Genomic DNA, 18,502 nt, shown 5'->3' on the forward strand with positions numbered 1-18,502 from the left:
AAGTTGGGAACCATGACCAATTCAATTCGTATACTTTCCACGTAGATGAAGATGACTCTGGTTAAGAAACAACGTATCGAGATCATTCCGCGGATTATGGTTGGCACTCGATCGATTTAAAAGGAACAACAACGGTTGGACGACGGAGAAGAATCGCGTCTGGTGGACTTTAACACGAGAGAAGATCGAGTAGGTCATGAATTATTGTTCGAACAGCTGTCATCGCGAACTGGCGCGAATTTGCTACATGTTTTATTGCTTGTTCATTGAGTTTGATTGAAGATTCGAGCGAACGCGAATAACGCTTCTTATATGTACACAAGTTACGCTTAACGATAACACTTCTATATAGATTGAAACCCTTAACCCTTTCACCCTTTCGAGGCAGCGTATACATATAAACTCTTGAAAGTCTTTGACATAGACACAAACGATACATACATAGTCCTCCTCGACAAGACTCGACCTAATTTCATTGTACTATGTCTCTCTTTATAAAAACCTTGTTTATAAGAAGTACGTCTCTGTTCGCAAAGTTTTATCAAAAGTCTACAGAGATTGAGCAAGTTAAAGCGTTAAAAAGTTAGAAATTCGTTCGCTATTCCAACTTACTGACTCCTGCTGTTTCTTCCTGTGACTAGCTTCGACCTGTATCGGGACGGTTCTATCGTTGCTACGATCACCAGGGCAGCAGAGCCACGACCTAGACCTGGTTAATCCTTTCGGTTCCTCTTCCTCCTCCTCGGCATCCTCGTCCTCGGTGGTAGCGCAATGAACGTAAACCAGATCCCTTCGCGGTGTTTCGAGGATCTCTTTGCCCGGGGCAGAGACGTGACTCGGCTGTACGCTATACCTTGTCGTCTGTTGATAATGTTGCTGCTGTACTTGCACTCTCTGTTGGTGCAATCGGTCCACGTAGTAAGCCGGCTCCGCGGAGCCATTGTTCACGGCCACGGCGAAACCCGCCACGATGTCTCTCGATGCTTTCACTTAATTTTTCCTCACTGTAGCATCTTCCATTCGGTCCGCGAACAAATCGCCTGAACCTTTTTCACGTTTCTCGCTGCTCGTGAAACCAGTACAGCGATTATTGCCAATGGTATCGTTCGTCGGTGATATTTCTTCTCTGCACTTCCGCTTTAGTCGTTCACGTTCACGCTGAAAGCACTGCACGGGTTATTCACGCGACAGTCTCTTCGTCACGCTCGATTACGCGAAGCAATGCGACGATGGAGTGACCAGCGGCGCGATATTGCGACATCGTAGCGATCGGTAATGGAATCGGGCTGGATTTTTCCGCGTTGTAATTAGATTACCAGACATGGAGTCCTTAGCAACCAGCAACTATGTATTTCATTCCTGTCTATGATTAATTCTCCTTGTCCGAAGACAAAGCAATCGAGGAGCGAAAGTATTGTTTCCATCCGAGCGAAAGAAGCTGGGGAGGGCGGATAAGAGCAACGATACAAAGGAACGATCGATCATGTTGGATTGTTGCATAAAAATAAAAATCTGTCACGCGTCTCTTCCAATTTATTTCAGTTATCTCATCGATAATTTATATAATTTCGCCAAATTCAAACGGAATTATTATAAATTAACCAAAGTGATCGAACTTGTACGGACGTATTTCTACCGAATTCCTACTTGTACTTTCGTCGTTCAAGGTTCGACAATGAACCACCAACTGTTTCACTCGACTGCTCGCAACAGTCACTCGATCGAGGCTTTCGGAACAAAAATAGATTAACCCAACGAACTAATGCTCAACAAATTGTTGATTAATTGCTGTCCAGAATGCTATTCATTTCTACTTGAAATAACCTATTTAGCGTTCTTTTGATTTCTTAAGATATCAGAATTTGCTCAACAGTCGCACCATTGGATACGCACAAAGAAACCTTTGTTCACAAAAAACAGAAAGATCTTTCTACCGATGTGAATATGCTATCTTCTAGAGAAAACTAGTTTTCAGACGTTTCGCGGCTCGACATGGTCGACGAAACACGTCAGAGGCCAGAGCAGCGGTGCATTTGAGAAAAGGGGGAAAGCATAGTCTGAACGCGATTCCAATTTAGAGCGTGAAACGCAAAAATCCTAGTCACTAATTATAATTCGTTCTGAGATTTTTCCGCTTTGGCACGTGCCGCGCTCATTGCCGCGGCCCGTGTGCAGAGTGTTCACCCGACACACGCTGATTTAGCCATCGAAATCGCGGAAATGCTTGAGCACCGCCGCTGAACGTTTAATGGCGTGAGATTTACCGGCTCAAGTTTTTACATTTTCAACGTGTTTAACGAGCATGCCATTCCGGCTGCTCGTTAACTTATCATTAGTGGCCTGGTCAACGTTGGCCTTCGATGCACTCTACCACAGGCAGTTCGTTACGTTTTCAACGATTCGTTTCGACATTTGCCCGCCGTAGTCGACCGCTGGTTCGTCAGTAAAACGACGCCTCTGTAATAATCGCTGCTATTATTACCGAATTACTATTTCTGCATTTGTCGCTGCAGGTCTGAACTATTTTGAACTGTTTGACTCGGTCGCTCGCTCAGTTACTTACAGAATCGAGGCTTTGAGAACAAAAGTTGATTAACCCAAATGCTTAACGAAGTAATTGTTGTTTAAAATACCGTTCCTCTTAGCTGGAATGCCCTACATAGCATTTCTTCTTTCCTCGAGATAACACGATCGACTAACAGTGAATTTGCTGCTATCATACCGTTGGTCTTCGCGAATAATTAAATGCCTAACAATAGCAATAATGACAGCGTTGACGATATCTTTGACACATTCACTGTGTACGAGTCACGCATTCGAGCCAACACATACCTTCAAGTTATACATAACTTACGTAGCATACATGCTATTGATTAGAATGTTGCAACATGAACGGAGAATCCCGAAATTATGAAAAGGTATCTTTCGACAATACATATTAAAAACGTATATGCGAAGTTTCACATTTCAAAATTGTTCGTTAGCATAGATTATCACAGAGAATGAAAGTGGGATCCGCAACGAACGTGTTAAATTGCTACGTTCGTATGGAAATTACCAAATTAATATATATATTTAAGTCTCATTATGTCTATGTATAATTTAGTCCTATGTTTATATATCTATTTATTTACGATCAATACGAATTTAAACAGGCTACGTAATTCATAATAGCCGGCCTGATTGAATATGTATTTCGAATTGAATAAGAATCTCATCATTAACCTAGTTAAAACGGTTCTGTTTGTTCAACACTGAACGTATGTATCACTGCATCTTTATCGCCACTTTGACGAAAAAGAGAAAGCTAACTGGTCTACTTGCATGCGAACAATACAAATTGAACAGCGTCGAAAAAACGAGTAGTGAAACGAAAGCCAATTATATTCAGAGGAATTTTCTGCATTTAGAATTTACCTAGATTTTTATCATATCGATCGCTCTCATTTTACATAACTGGCAAGGTTGCCTATTCAATGGCCAGTTTGCAAAGGTCCGCGTATATCGCTGGTTAGCGTGTACCCATCGATTTAGAAAGCTTAATTGCTCCGCTAGTGTCTATCGATTCTCGACGAGATCGCGGCGGGACGAGGACGCGTCGCGAAACGGCCGCAGCGGCGAAATAAATTAATTGCTCGACTGGCAATTATGAGACGCGAGAGAGGGGGCGGGGATTTCTGTCTCGGGCCTAACGAGACCCTTATTGCTGCCAGCAATTAGTTTTTACTCCGAGCCAATGCGATCAACGCGGCTGCTATTACGGGATTCTACTCTGACCCGCGATTAATCCTTATCAGCGTTGGTATCTTGTATGATCCTTATCGATGTTGTCTCATAGTCGAATTCACAAAGATTCTAACGACTAGAAATAAGATGAAAACGAAGAACAATGAAATTACGATTGAGTCTTTGCTTTTGGGAATAAATTTAAAAATTTGTCGCGATACGTACGTACGTACGTACTGGACTAATTTCTTACCGAACGTGCCGTGCCGCCTCGCGGAAGCCAAACTGATCAGGTCTATTCTTTGTTAATTGCTTAACTCCCTTGCGCAAGTATGCGATTGATGTTTCATTTTTTAAGAAACAAACGACTTACTCCCATAACTTCACTTGTCACGAGAAGATGATATAAACGACAGTAAATTAAAAAGACGCTCGCTGGATGTTCGAAGTAGATTTAAAAGACAGTGAACGTAGGTAAATGTAGTAAATATATTTAATTATTCTGTATTTAATACCGTCTGAGACCTAACATTCTTAAACATTTTTTTTCATTTACGTACGTCTAAAATCCATGCTTGATCCAATTAACTTTCTCGTAATCCTATAGTAGGATTATTTCTTATATTTCCATTTCTCTTACTATTTCCTCTTGAACTTAAAGTACACACAATGTGTCCTCGTTCTTTTCTTATTAAATCAAAGACTCTACCACAAGACACCAATGCAACGTTGTTGCATCAGATACTATGAAACGTAATAACGTAAATTAAAGATCGATGTCCAATCCAGTGTTCAACATTGTTTTTTAAACCTAGCTGGCTCGAAAAATCCTACTTTAACTTGCAATTGTTCGACATTTGCAACTCTGACGTATATTCTAATAATCGATAATTCATCGATAAGATGCTACGATGACAAATATAATTCACATGATTCATGAAAAACGTCGAAATTCCGCGTTGCTGGTCGGAGTATGGGGCAGGCAGGAGCGTTAATTAAACGAGTTAATTAGTCAAGGCGACGCGACCGCGCGGTATGCCGAGAAAACCGCGTTGCGAATTTAGTAGAGATGGTCAGGAGGAGTAGCGTCGGCGGATACCAATTATGGAAGCGCTCGCTTGTTGGTCGAGACTTTTTGCGGAAAAAGACCGATCCCGTGTGATTCTGCACTGTTGCGGTCAGTATCCGCGATCCAGTTGAAAATTAATGATACGCGAAATCGGCGGTAGATCGTGTTTATAATTTAGATTCAATTACACAGCCGCTCTACAAACTTCTGGCTGATACGGTACAGGTAGAAAAAGTCCATTACGAAATCTGTTAAATACCAAGCGTTATAGTTTTCTATCGAGTATCGGCCGTAATGAGATCCGTGCACACGCTAAACGAATCTGAATCACCAACCTTTTTGCTTCTCTTATTTACATTTTGCTATGCTTCAACGATTCTTATTAACCCGTTGCGCTCAGGAAGCAGTTTAATGCTCCTCTTTATTAATTAATGATTAAAATAAACTACATTCAATACAAGAGTTAAAATAATTTTGTTTCTGTCTGATACGATTAAGAAAATATTTTAAAGATATGGTATCTTTGAAACAGTTGCCTGGATGATCACTTATGGGAACGTTCCGCTGTTGAATCCTTAATATACATAAACTTTCTTTCAAAATTAAATGTTCATATATATATATATATATATGTATATACACATTTAGCGTTTCACTTTTTTCTTGAGAATTCAAACCTGATGTTGCGATTCGAAGGAATAGTCTATGTCGGTTTATAAAGTTATAAACAGAATACCGTACTAGACGATTATATTTCTTACCAAGTATATCAAATGATAAGTTGTAGTTGTGCGATCTCTTGATCCATTAACGCGCAACGTAACAGTTCAAATAACGTGAAAAAAGGCGGATGACGAGCGAAAAAAGCGAAAGTAGCGGAGGGAAAAAGCGAGAGGCAGTGAGTTTTAACAGCTGCGCGTTACCTTGAATGGATTAGCTTATCGTCTATCGTCGCAGCGTATCCAGGGGACATTTACATTATGCTGACGCCAAACGAAGACCCTTCCCTTTTTAACGTCACCACCCTTTCCCCCTTTCTCTCGCTCTTTCTTTACCAAATATGCCGCGCATGTTTATCGCAAATTTGTCTCGTTGACTCACGCGTTCTCTTATAAGTCGCAATGAGATCCCTATCTTGATTATTAATTAACATCGAGTTCTTAAAACGGAAGAATTGTCTTTCCAGTGGGGACTGTTATTTAGTTGTATCTGGCTACTTCTATACGAAAACATATTATCAGCCATCGGTGGCACGACATTGACTCGTTTTGATTTTAGTTGTTGGGAAGCTTCAACAAATTTTACTTGAAGACCACAGCACAGAAACACGACAAAGTATCGATATTCGATAGAGTGGCTGATCGTCGATTATTTATTTGTTAGTTAAGAGGCAAAGAAAAAGAGACCGAGATGAAACAATCGAACATTGACGAAAGACATAATCGAGCAGATTGAACGATGCATATTGCGTTCTTTGTGCGAATGGAACGATTTGTCGCGATAAGTAGAGATAAATTTCTAGTAAAACTAGTTTTTTAACGCTTCTCGTTTTAATAATTCACTTTAGAACGGACGATAATTCGAAAATATAGCCGATTACGAAGAGATATGGATTTAACTGCGGTCCCAGCTGTGGATAAAAATAATCGTGGCATGATTCACGCGAAAGGCTCCCGTAGGTCAGTATCACCCTGATGTTGGCGTGCCAAGGGTGAAGTAAGGTCTACGTGGGTATATATTGTATGAATAATTAGCACGTGCAGGCTGTCTCACGTAGGTAATCTGAATTCATTGGCATCAATCGTTACGCGATGATGCACGAGAATTATTCTCGCTAATTCAGAACTGCGTGAACGTCACGTACGTTTAATGCCACGTGCTTATTGGCCATTTTATGAATCAGAGTTAAGCTTGGCATCTGCCAAGGATAACGATTAAGAGTACAGATTATACGTGAAATTTTGTCAGAAAGAAATCACTATCAGAGATATTCTTTGTAATAACTTTTGGTTCGTGTTGAATTAAACGAGCCAAAGTAAACTTCAAACGACTTTGAAACGTACATTCTTGGGAAATATTAATATAGCCTTGAATGATCCTAAGATACGCTCGAAATGACCTTCAACAAACTTCGAATACTCTGAAGATGACATTGAGTGACTCTCGATCGTGCCTCGAGTGACTTAGGACGGCTTTAACTTCAAACGTCTTGTACGCAACCTTGTGATGAGTTTCGAACGACCTTAACACGACCTTCGAATGTCCACGGCACAAGTCCCAACGACCGTGAAACAATTTTTGACTGAGAAACTTGTTCAAGGAACGACGTGATTAGCACGGGGATAAACATTGCGAAGTACAGCTCGAAGTTTGACTTTCCAGATACGTTATCTGCGCGCTAACGTGTCCGTTAAGAGCGACATTTTTCCAGAGAATAGCGCATTTGCGAAACTATCGAAGATAACGTTGGCGTAGCTTGCTAGGTAGCGCGAAAGTATTCCCGTCGCCGGTGTCTGTTGACTTTGTCGCGGTCGAGCAATTCAGGTTACGATCCCGTGCAATAAAGTTCGGACAGAGTACAGAAACGCGTTTTGCTCGCGCCTCGTGTCGATACGATCCTCTTATCCTCGATGGTTTACCACCGCTTTTACGGCCACGTTTTTCCACCGCGAAGCGTATAAACGCCGCGGTTACATACCGCTTGACGCTTTGTAATACCATTAAACGTCTGTTCGCGATCATTACTAAGGCGCGCGCGCTCGCGCTAGCTGAACGCGGCCAATTGCGACCGTTAATTTACGAGTTAATCGCCGGGCAGATTTACGAAATGTCGTTAAAACGTAAATGTCACTCGACATTACTGCTCTCTGTACTCGCGTCGAGCCGCGTTTCAAGAAACGTTTCCAGCTATCGAGCACGACAGCCTACGCCAACTACGCGCCGAGACAGCTTTTTAAACGTGTGATTAACTATCGTGAATTACGTTCTGGTAATCGGGTACGGCGTACCTGAGATCCTGAGTTTTTCACATTCGTTGGACGATAATACGAGGAAGATCATATCGGAAAGCGTATTCGTTAGCAAAGTAATGGCAATTACATGTATCTGTGCCTCTAATGATGATATTGGAAAATTTCAAACAGGATTGCGTTAGGCTGTAACATATATCAGACAGGTTTTCTTTTTACATTTTATGCCTTTCAGCACTGTACATTACGGCTCGAATGTCTTAGGAAATCTATTTTTAATCAAATTTTCGCATTGGGTGTAAATTACAAATTTTTAAATCCACGCATGTTTCAATCATAAATTCGTTAATATGTCAGTAGTATATACCTTCTTCGTCATACAGATGCTATTTCTTGGTGTCTTTAGAATACACGTAATTTTCTCTAATTTCTAAGCTGGTATAATAATTGCCCTAGACACTTGAGCGGCAAGCATTAGGACGCAATATTTCATTTTAAATTATAAATACAGTGCAAGATAGGAAATGGCGTGCACCGTTATATTCTTCAAATCGAAAAGAAAAAGAAGAAGATAAGAAATATCGTTCACGAAAGGTCGAGGCATAAAGCTCGCTCGTCAGCGATATAAAAAGGTGTCGTTACAGCGGATCGCTTAATTCCGTGGGCATGATGAGCGTCTCAGTAGGACTTGGCCGGTGTTTTTCTTGACGAACCAAGCGGTAAGGGTAGCGTGTGTACGACGGGAGAGAATCGCCGGTCGGTGGAACAGCAGGAACGCGGAAGGGATGCCTCGCGAGGAAGCCAGTTCGTTAAACTCGTTACCGATCCCTGAAATCGTTGCCCCGGAATGCAGCGAGCAATGTTTCTTTTTCTTTCCTTTCGTCTGTTTTCTTTGCCAGGACGGAGAGAAACAAAAGCGCGATACTCGCAGCGGCGCGACGCAAGAAAAGAAATGAAAACGCGCGCGCGGCGACGCGATGTAAAAATTGAAAGGTGGAGGCGGGAATGATGAATGAAAGAGCTCGGTGATTACGCTAATACTATGAACGAAGCCGCAGGGGAACGAAGAATGGAGCAAGGAAGATAACGTCTCGCGACGCTCTGAATATTCAAACTTCGCTAAACACCTGCGAGGAAACATGGATGTACGTGTACCACTGTAACGATACCGTGATGGTATGTTACACTCGTGGCAATGGCTGAGAGAACGTCCACGTACCCCATAATCGCGAGCTGTGTCATACGGCTAAGCGAAGGTTAAATTAGAATAAGTACTATTAAACTTACTTAATAGTACTAGACTAAAGTAGAATAAATGGATATCCGGAAAGAATTGGACCGAATAGAGTCAACTTGTACAGTTCTTTGCCGTCGAATTAGGCCACGTGCAGAAACTTTACCCTTCCAACTACAATGTGTCTTATGCACATACAGTGGCTTGCGAAAATATTTGAACACTTAACCTCGGAAAACTTTTATGCGTATTTGTATGTGCTATAAATAAATAAATCATTTGAAATTTCATTAGAAACGTAAAACAAAAATTATAAAAATGTACTAATAATGTTACAGCGATTAATAAATAAAGTTTGCTGTCATATTGGATCGAGTAATAAATTCGTTCATCTTTTACGCCTGTCCGAATGTTTTCATATGTTGCGAGATGACATTATGAAATGTATTTGCGAGACACATTTTGTCACATTCACTTAACAAAATGAGCAAATGTGAACGAATAATTCCCGATACATTTTAAATTACTTGTCACCAAAAGCTATAAATTTTAATCACTAACAAATTTTACGACCTCGCTGTATCACTTCCAACTATTCCACACGGAGAATAAAAAGCACTGAAGCGAGGAAAAAGTTGTCTGAAAGAGAAACCAAATGTTCGTGCCTGGTCGCGTGAAGTGACCCAATTTTCGACGATGCTCGCTCGGTGTCGAAAAAATCCGGTCAATGAATTATTGAAAACATAAACTCGGTAAAATCATGGTCTTGATGAGCATACACGCAATACGAACGACAAAGAAAAGCGCGAGCGTCTGATTTATGAGAGTCAACGATGCATTGACACGCAAACGTTTCGATAAATATGTGCATCGTTCGTTCAGGCTCCATGCAAATGTTCATGCATCGCTCGGCAACACGTGGTAAACATTAAGCGGGCAGCGTGCATCGTCGAATAAACAGCGTCCAGAGAAGAACTTGGGTGATCTGCAAATCAAACGGGACACGAGGATGGCGCCAGTCGTTTTTGCGTGTTACTCAACAAGCCGTTTAACGATTGCGACTCTATCTGCGACCACGTATACGGTTCAGGAGAAAGAAACAATGGTATATTGAAAAGGGGATACAATAAGGGGAGCACGACAGAAAATTAAAGACATTTGGGACGTAATTGATAGGCCGATTACAGAGAAACACACGGGTATACACATAAACGATGCTATCGCGACACGCTTACACTATCGTTTTAATAAGATTAATAATCTACTCCAAAACTCAATATACAATATATCATAATATACTATATAATATACTCAGTATACTATATAGAAAATGAAAAATTTCGCATTCTTATAATAGAATGATGACGAATAATGATGATACAGTAATACCCGCTGAAACGTGGCACGCGAAACATCGACTAGCTGTTAAAAAAATCAATGATTTTTCATTTACAGATTGCCTAACTACTTCGTAAACGTACGTTCTGAGAACGTCCGGCGATAGAAGCTGCTGACGTTTGTCTAGTTAAATTAAAAAACCGACGACGTATCCGAGTAATATCCCTGACAAAGTTCTAAAGCGGTCTATTAAAAACTTGCTTCATCCAACTCGATCTGCGGCATCAAAAACGGATAAAGTATCGTACGTGCGGCGATATCAACGAGTCCGAGCTCGTGGTCGTGTTCTTGGATCAAGTGCAATTTGTTAGACGACTGGAGAACGTGGCTTGACGGCACGAGGAATGACACGTACAAGTTCCATTCAAAAAAATAACGACTCGAGACCGGTGCATCCCACACGCGCGTGTCGCTACGTTCTTTGTCCCACCTGTCTCTTTTCTCGCGTTTCGCCATACGAACTTCGTTGGCAACGCTCCAAAAACCTGGGTGCACCATGGTCTACCGTACTTTGGAAAACAATACGATTCATTTAATTTCTATTAAGCTCGTGTCTCGCATTTTGTCGGCTTCCTGGCGCCAGCCATTCTCTGTCTGGCTAGAGCGGCACCTATACTACTTACTATGACCCGCGTTAGCAACCGAAAGTCGGAAAAATATCGACTGGAATCGGTTCGGCGACTCTGCTGCTTCTCTAAGGAGTTATTAAATTTCACTGCTAGACAATCTTTAAACGAAAAGTCGCCGATCTTCGAACGCAACTAGGCGAACACCGTGAGCTTTTATCTCAAGATGTTCGGCTACTAAATAGCTAGACAATCTCTAAAGGACAAGTTTCCAAGTAAATAAATCCGAAGCAAAGATTCCATTGCGTGGCTTGTCCTTTTTCTGCATTCGAATCCATTGGAATTTTACTTGTACGGACGTTTAAAATTTGTTGTACAGAACGTGTATAGTCGAGGTAATTTGTTATAAAATGGAACAAGGTTTTCAACACCTTTCGGAAACACCAGGTATCATTGAGAGAATGCGCTGTCTATAAAAAGTATTTGCACACTGAGTCGTATCGGAATGCCATTATTCTGAATTACGAGCCGTTCGGTCGATCGACGAGAGGCGAGACAGGGGTAAAGGCCAGTTACCCTTTCCACGATCACACGAGAAGACAGGTTTTTTCGCCGTTCGTGGATCTCGTTAGCGGATGATGTACCGTCCGGACCCACGTTCGTTCCCAACCAATCGATATCAACTACGACACGTCCTCGAAATTTACGCGATTCCCTCCGATTTTGCGATGCGGACTGCGCTTCGATACGTCACGGGGCTGACCGTAAATCGGTCCATTAGCTAATGTAAATTGTCACCCGTTAAGGTAAACCGGTGATCGGTGAATAATGACCCGGTTTTCATTAGCCAAGTACACCGTCAACGGTTCGCTGCCGTATCGTCTTATTAAATCGATCAAATGGCCACGTGACGAATTTACATGGTATGGGACGACTTAAAAAAAAAAGCCAGCTTGGGTATCATTGCGGATCGTAAATAATCCTTCGTACTACGGAAGAAAACGTATTTCTTATACTTCGGGGTTTCAATCGTGTTTTTATTAATACGTTGCGCTTTGTTTCGTCCTTTTTTCAGGTTTGACCCGAAGACGTGAACTGGAACATTTACGAGACGTTGGAACAGAGCGCAATGTATTATTAAAAATACGATGGAGACCCGAGGGGCCACAAATATGTCGCCTAAGTTATCGCGAAAGTTTAAAATCTAGAATATGAAAGGAAACGTTTGCGCGTTAACTACACAGACCGTCCCAGTAATAATCAGGTGGTGACTTTTTACGCGAAGAAATACGAGCTACATAGAATAAGATTTTCAAGAGGAAATTTTATTCTCTATATCTTCTATTTAATTTGTCACGTAGAACCACCCTCTTGCCGATTATTCATCCTATGATTATACGGAACATCCTGTATAGATTCTCCTTAGAGGCTCGCGAGGGAAACAGCATTGCTGGAATAAAGAAGACCGCTTGTTACGATAAACTCGAGTCCCTGACGCGACATGATTACTTTCAATTCGCGTCTCCGTCTTTCGCTCATCCTTCATCCTAATTACAATCCGCTAAGGAAACCTAGAAGAGCGACCAACCCATTTTCTACACTCACTGGCGTGACCATACTAATAGCTTGCGACACGATGTAACAAACCAACGATAAGAAGCATCGATCACTCGTTGTCCTGCTAGATAACATCGAACTGCATCGAGTTCGAATCACAGTGGAATATAAACGATACGCGTGAATCGCACGTAACCCAGAAAAAATAGAAACGAAACCGATTGTGGTTGAATCGATAGGCAGTTCTGTATCGATAAACAGTTTTAGTTTCCTATTATGCGGCGTATTGAAGAAAGAATTTCGTACGTGTATGTATATATTGGTGTATCGTTGGGGGAGGTGAACAGGGATGAAGAGGACCACTCCGAGACAGAATATACGGTGCATGGAAGATAACGCGAAGTATACCGCAGTGCAATTCACGTTAGCGGCGTAATTGCTTTTGCATCGATTGTCCTCACGAGGTCGGCCGTCTTCGCTGCGCTCTACATAAACGAAGAGTTAGCCTGCGCCAGCCTCAACAATCGCGGCTACGATCGTCATCGATTTTTGCGCAAAATAACAACAAAATACAGCAGCGTATTTGCAACATCCAATTATTAACACCTATTGACCGATTATGACCTATTAAATCTATCTTTAAAGGCGAATAATTTAAGTAATTTAATTGTTGTGGCTAGAGCAAAGTAGTAGTTAGATGTACGGTAGATACTACAGTATGCAACAATGGTAGCTTAGCAAAAAGATGCTACAATATTAGACAGATCTGTAGTATCTAGATTTATATTAAAAGCAGATAATTTTGATAATTTGGAACGATCAGACTGTTACATTGAATCGTTACATCATTATAACTCAGCCAGGTATATTACTTAAACTATATGCCTTTAGTATAAAACTAGATACGATGCAGATCCGATATCTTGCTACTATTTTTCGCATAGATCGGCAACTAAATTATTTACCTGTGCCGATCTACTCGATCCTAACAATTCTACGTTAACGATCGAGCTAAACTCGATAATAGCAAATACCCTAACACTACATAGTCGAATATTAACAGGGGCAAACGAGGGGTGTAAAAAAACGTATACAAATCCGTATTTCTACGTTGCCCGGCAACAAAGTGTTAATACCAAACTGTAAATCGTGACCCTATCTCGAAATGTTTGTAAACATTTTTTATAAATTATTCCTATCGCGCAAGTGGGTAAAGAGAATATTCCTCGAGTACAATTCTCATTTACCCGTAAGTACGACCCTACCGATCGCTACTTGTACGGTTCTCCAATGCAGCTGCGAAAGAATCGGAAATAGGTCACTGCACCAGTATCACACGAGAACGAACATGGTCGACGAAGACACGCGCGTCGATGAAGAAGACGAAGAGGATCGGTAGCGCACGCAAAATCGGTTGCTCGGAGCGGCGACCGGCCACTACGCTAGGCGGAACGCACGGTGACGGACTGAGCCACCGATTCTCCCACACCCTTGGCGCATTTCACCAAGCCACAGCCGAGGGCGTCCGAGCAACGCCGAGGCTCGCCGATCTTACGGCTCGTTGCACCGAAAGCTCCGATTCTGGTCGTCTCGCTTGCTCCAATTGTCGCGTTACACAGCCCGATACTTCACGCCGCGGTTATTGCAGCCGATAAAAAGTAAGTAGCCTGTACTCGCCACCCCCTTGTCGAGTACAATCGAAGCAGAGCGCACGAGAAGAGCCGGATATCGCCCGCCACGATCTGTTCCATCCCCTTCCGATCTGTCTATAAGTGTGACAGGGTGCTTTGTTCAAGGCCGAGGGACGAAGCTTTCTTGCTGTGTCTTATCTCGTGGTGCATGGTTTACCAGCTACATCGATCGAGCATAATCGATGAAACGGTCGTGCAGATATAGGGAGGTGGGAAGGAAATGGAAGGCTAGAGTTTCCTTGAACCAAATACTAAGAAGTATCAGGTCGTACAACAAGTTCGTGACGGGATGTTTGTAGGCTCTCCTTTATGTGTTTCAGCAACGCAGAGGATAAACGACTAAAACGATGAATTTTATACGGTCGAGTTTAGCCATAAATACGGCGACTACAAAGAAACCCTTCTTTTATCAGACTCTATATTTCATTTTCATAATGGTAAATTTTTGCAGTTGGATGAAATCGCCAACGAATGATACGAAAATTAATATACTTGGACTTAGCTTATTAGCATATAAATGCTACAATAAATACAACGGTGTCAAATACTTTTCGTGACCACTGTAGAACATGTTCATAGGTTTATGGAAAACGTAGATGTGGAAAAACATAATAATCGGCATAGTCGAGTTTCATGCGAAGCGATGATGAAACTCGAAAATGTGGAAGCATAATACACAGAAATTGTTCATAAGGATTTTCTACAGGTGTTCGAACACGTTCGTGAGCAACTGTATTGTTTGAAGCAAGTCGTCGTGTAAATTACTCGACCCATAGGGGACGAACGAGGGATAAATGACTAAAACGTCTGATCTTATGCAGTCGAGTTCAGTCGTGAATAAATTGACGATGTTTATCCGTTTATGGGGAACGTAAACGTAGAAAAATATAATAACAACGATGGTCGAGTCTCGTTACGCCGCTAATGAAATTCGAAAATGTTTCGCGTAACACAAACAGAATATTCATAAAAGGTTTACACGAGTGTTCGAATATCTTTGCACTGCGTGTTTGAGGCAAGTCGCCGCGTGGGTTATTACGTCCCACGTGAGAGCGTGCCTTTCCATTCGTCTTATCGGCATTCCGGGTGGCGAAGTCAATTCCCGGCGTATCGAAACGGACGCGATCCATCGTCAACATGAGCAGCAGTTTTAATTGCACGAAACATCGTAACACCATCGGTGGATCGCGTATTCGAAACGCTTTATAATGCGAGTGCCGCGTGATTTATACGCTTTATGGAGCTTTACGATTCATGGGCGGCACAATTTACGACTGTTCGAAGACCTTTACGGACCTTCTTATCGATAGCGAAACCGCGATCGTTTATTGTGCGGCACTCCGCGCCATTGACGCCGGATTATTTATTGCCAGGAAGTGTGAAAATCACCGGCGTGTCTGTCGACTAATGACTCTGCCCGATTAATAGAAACAGGGACGGGATCGGGTCGAAACGATTCCATTAAGAGTGATCCTCTGGTTGCGAACGATCGCCGTTTAAAGGCAAACGATGTGGAACTTGTATCTGACATGATTACGAAGGAACGCGACGTGATATTGCAGCGATTACGGAAGACAGGTAAGATCACGAGAATTTCGCTGGACTCTCTAATTGCGAGAGACGTCGAGATCCACGTGATAAACGATCCCTGCAATTTCAAACTGCGATACAGTAGACGACAAACGGGAGTGTAAATATAGAGTACGCGACAAAAGAAAGTTTACAAAATAAGGAATATAAAAACGTTAGAATGTCGCAAAATGGATTTATATTTGATAAGAGCAACGAAGAAATATAATATATACGATAGATAAGATGACTGTTACCAATACGGTAATATAATATTAGTATAGTACGAAAGATATTAAAATTCATAGTGCAACAATTTTTAAACTTCCATTTGTCCATCGCTGTGGATACAGAAAGTGGTAGAAAAACACCAGTATTTCACAAAACAGAATTGTACGTGACAAGAGTAGCGAATAAATATAGCATGTAGGCTGCGAACTTTTGCATTTATCAGATTACAAAATGCAAAGATACATAGATTGAACACAGTATGTGAAAAAAGAAATATATATATATATATATACTATCTGAAGTACAATATCGTTTACAGTATTTAACAGATAAAACAATTTTCTGTTCGGGTTCCATCTTATAAATAATACATATTCACGGAAATATGAATTTGCATAAATATTCACAATCTAGCAATATACGTATGTTCCAGAATAGATGACTGTCAGTAACATGATGGAAGAAATTTGTACAAAAACTGTCAGTGTCATGTGTCAGGATATACACGAGCAAATAACTTAGCAACTTTAAACTTTCCTCTGGCCGCTATCGCATGACCATTTTGAAATTGACTTTCTTAGTATTTATCAAAAACCAATATTAACTTTCCCACCAGTAATCCAAAATTTCCTAAACTTTTCTCGATTCTGTAAATATCTTGTCGTGAGTATTTGTACACGACAACTGTCCTTTAATGGCGTACGCCACACCTGTTTGCCAGTTCGTAATATTTGTCCACCTATCGGGCCTGCTAAACAATCCGAGTAACGGTTCATCGTCCCATTGGGAAATGAATCGTCCTTGCTCGTCGGGAAGATTGGGATTTTAGTCGTGAAGTTTCAGCAGACCGATAAAATAGAATGGGAACGAGCAAGAACGAACATCGATTCAGATTTCTAGAACAGAAAACTTCGCAAAGATATGCAAATCGCGGGCGGAGGTTCGCGAGATTGCGGAAATTCTCGGCGGGGAATGGGTTCGAATTAAGGAAAAAAGGGGCTAGCTGTCTGGGTTAGGATAGGTATAGCATTAGCGCAATTAGGATAGACCGGGTGTGGCTTCTTAATTAACTTCGCTAATTTCTCAATTAACGCTGTCCTCCGCCAGTTGCAAAGAGACAGAAAAGAAACGTTTACTTTCCGCTTGATACAAACTGCTCGTGCGAATAATAGATTCAAATTCCATTTTCTATGGCTCGATATTGACAGGCGTTTAAGGAAGTACGCTTCGACAATTTCGCCAAATCAAATCTTTGTTTCGTAATTTTCTGAAAAATTGTATCGCTGTACGATAAATTCAATTGAAACTGGAGATTAGTAAGATCGTGCCATGAGTTACTTTAATGCAAAATTATAACGATATTTATAACGTTAGGGTACGCTAAATTCTAAATAAAAGTCCATAGTAATCAAGTAAATAAACAGAGCGTTCCAGGAAGAAACCGAATAACTTTACGAGTATGTTTGGTAAGTCGTTCTGAAGAAAAAACTCATATACACTATGCGTCTTGTTTGATTCGTTTTCCAGGTAATTGTTGTTTACCTTGCTCAAGCGTGGCACAAAATACAAGGCAAGGGGAAGCAGCAGAATGTTTACAACACTTACATCAGTCCGACGTCCGACTCTTGGTTTCAAGCTGTCAACTTCAGTTCAGTGATTCGGTTTCTATTCACGATGCCATATAAATTTTCTACCGTAGAATACGCCGATATGGCATTACAAGCAATACAAACAGAATGCAAGTGACAGTATCAGAAATGAAACTACAAGAACGAACTGGCAACGATCCTGAAAACTTCGAGTAGAATAGATTCGAGTTTATGGGAGGAAGGTCGTCGTATTGAACACACCTCCTGTAGCCTGTACGAGTAAAAGTACGAGTAAGAGATATATGAAAAATAAAGAATTAACACTCTATACCAATTATGACAATGTAGAATCTATCTTGTTGAAATAAATAAAAAAAAAAAAAAAACAGGTGAACCAAAACCCACAGGGTATATGACATTTTTCATTAAGAATGACCTGTTTCTTTTGGAACTCGACAAGTCGGATCCTGCACAATGTTACTTCGCAACATTGATTCAAGTAATATTTACAAATAATAATCGCAAGTTTAATTCTTGTAAAATATTGCATTGTATTCGCGCGCTTCTTTCTGACGATATTACCTAAATCATTTACATCGTTGAGCGTCAATTTATTTAGTTTAAAAACAATGTAACGAAACGCGGGTTACAGATCTGTATACCAGTCGACGTAAATCAAAAGATCACTGCGTCAAATTCCTCTGTCCGTTCGCTGAAACCAAGGAACGTCCTTGGGAAAAGTGAATTTACGAGGCAAACCGGCGCGGTATAGGTGTAGAGGCGCGCCTATAAAAGCGGAACGCCAGTAAACAACAGAGTATACGACGCGTTAATAAAGAAATAAGATTCCCGTTAATTGCGAGAACGGCCGGGGTAGTTTCGCGCGTGCGTCGATATATCGTC

The 18,502-nt window shown here is 41.3% G+C and overlaps 1 protein-coding gene and 1 long non-coding RNA gene across 4 annotated transcripts in view; both read right to left on the reverse strand.

Annotated features, from left to right (window-relative positions):
• Nucleotides 1-18,502, reverse strand: part of LOC122575336 (colorectal mutant cancer protein) — a 58,972-nt gene that overhangs the window by 13,284 nt on the left and 27,186 nt on the right. The gene's annotated exons all lie outside the window — the stretch shown is intronic.
• On the reverse strand, nt 1,123-14,133 carry LOC122575340. The gene is made up of 2 exons (XR_006319407.1): nt 13,785-14,133; nt 1,123-1,158 (listed from the first exon to the last, which is right to left on the reverse strand). It is a non-coding gene; the product is annotated as an uncharacterized LOC122575340 (long non-coding RNA).

This window comes from Bombus pyrosoma, linkage group LG15, assembly GCF_014825855.1.
Source record: "Bombus pyrosoma isolate SC7728 linkage group LG15, ASM1482585v1, whole genome shotgun sequence".
Classification (NCBI taxonomy): Eukaryota; Metazoa; Arthropoda; class Insecta; order Hymenoptera; family Apidae; genus Bombus; species Bombus pyrosoma.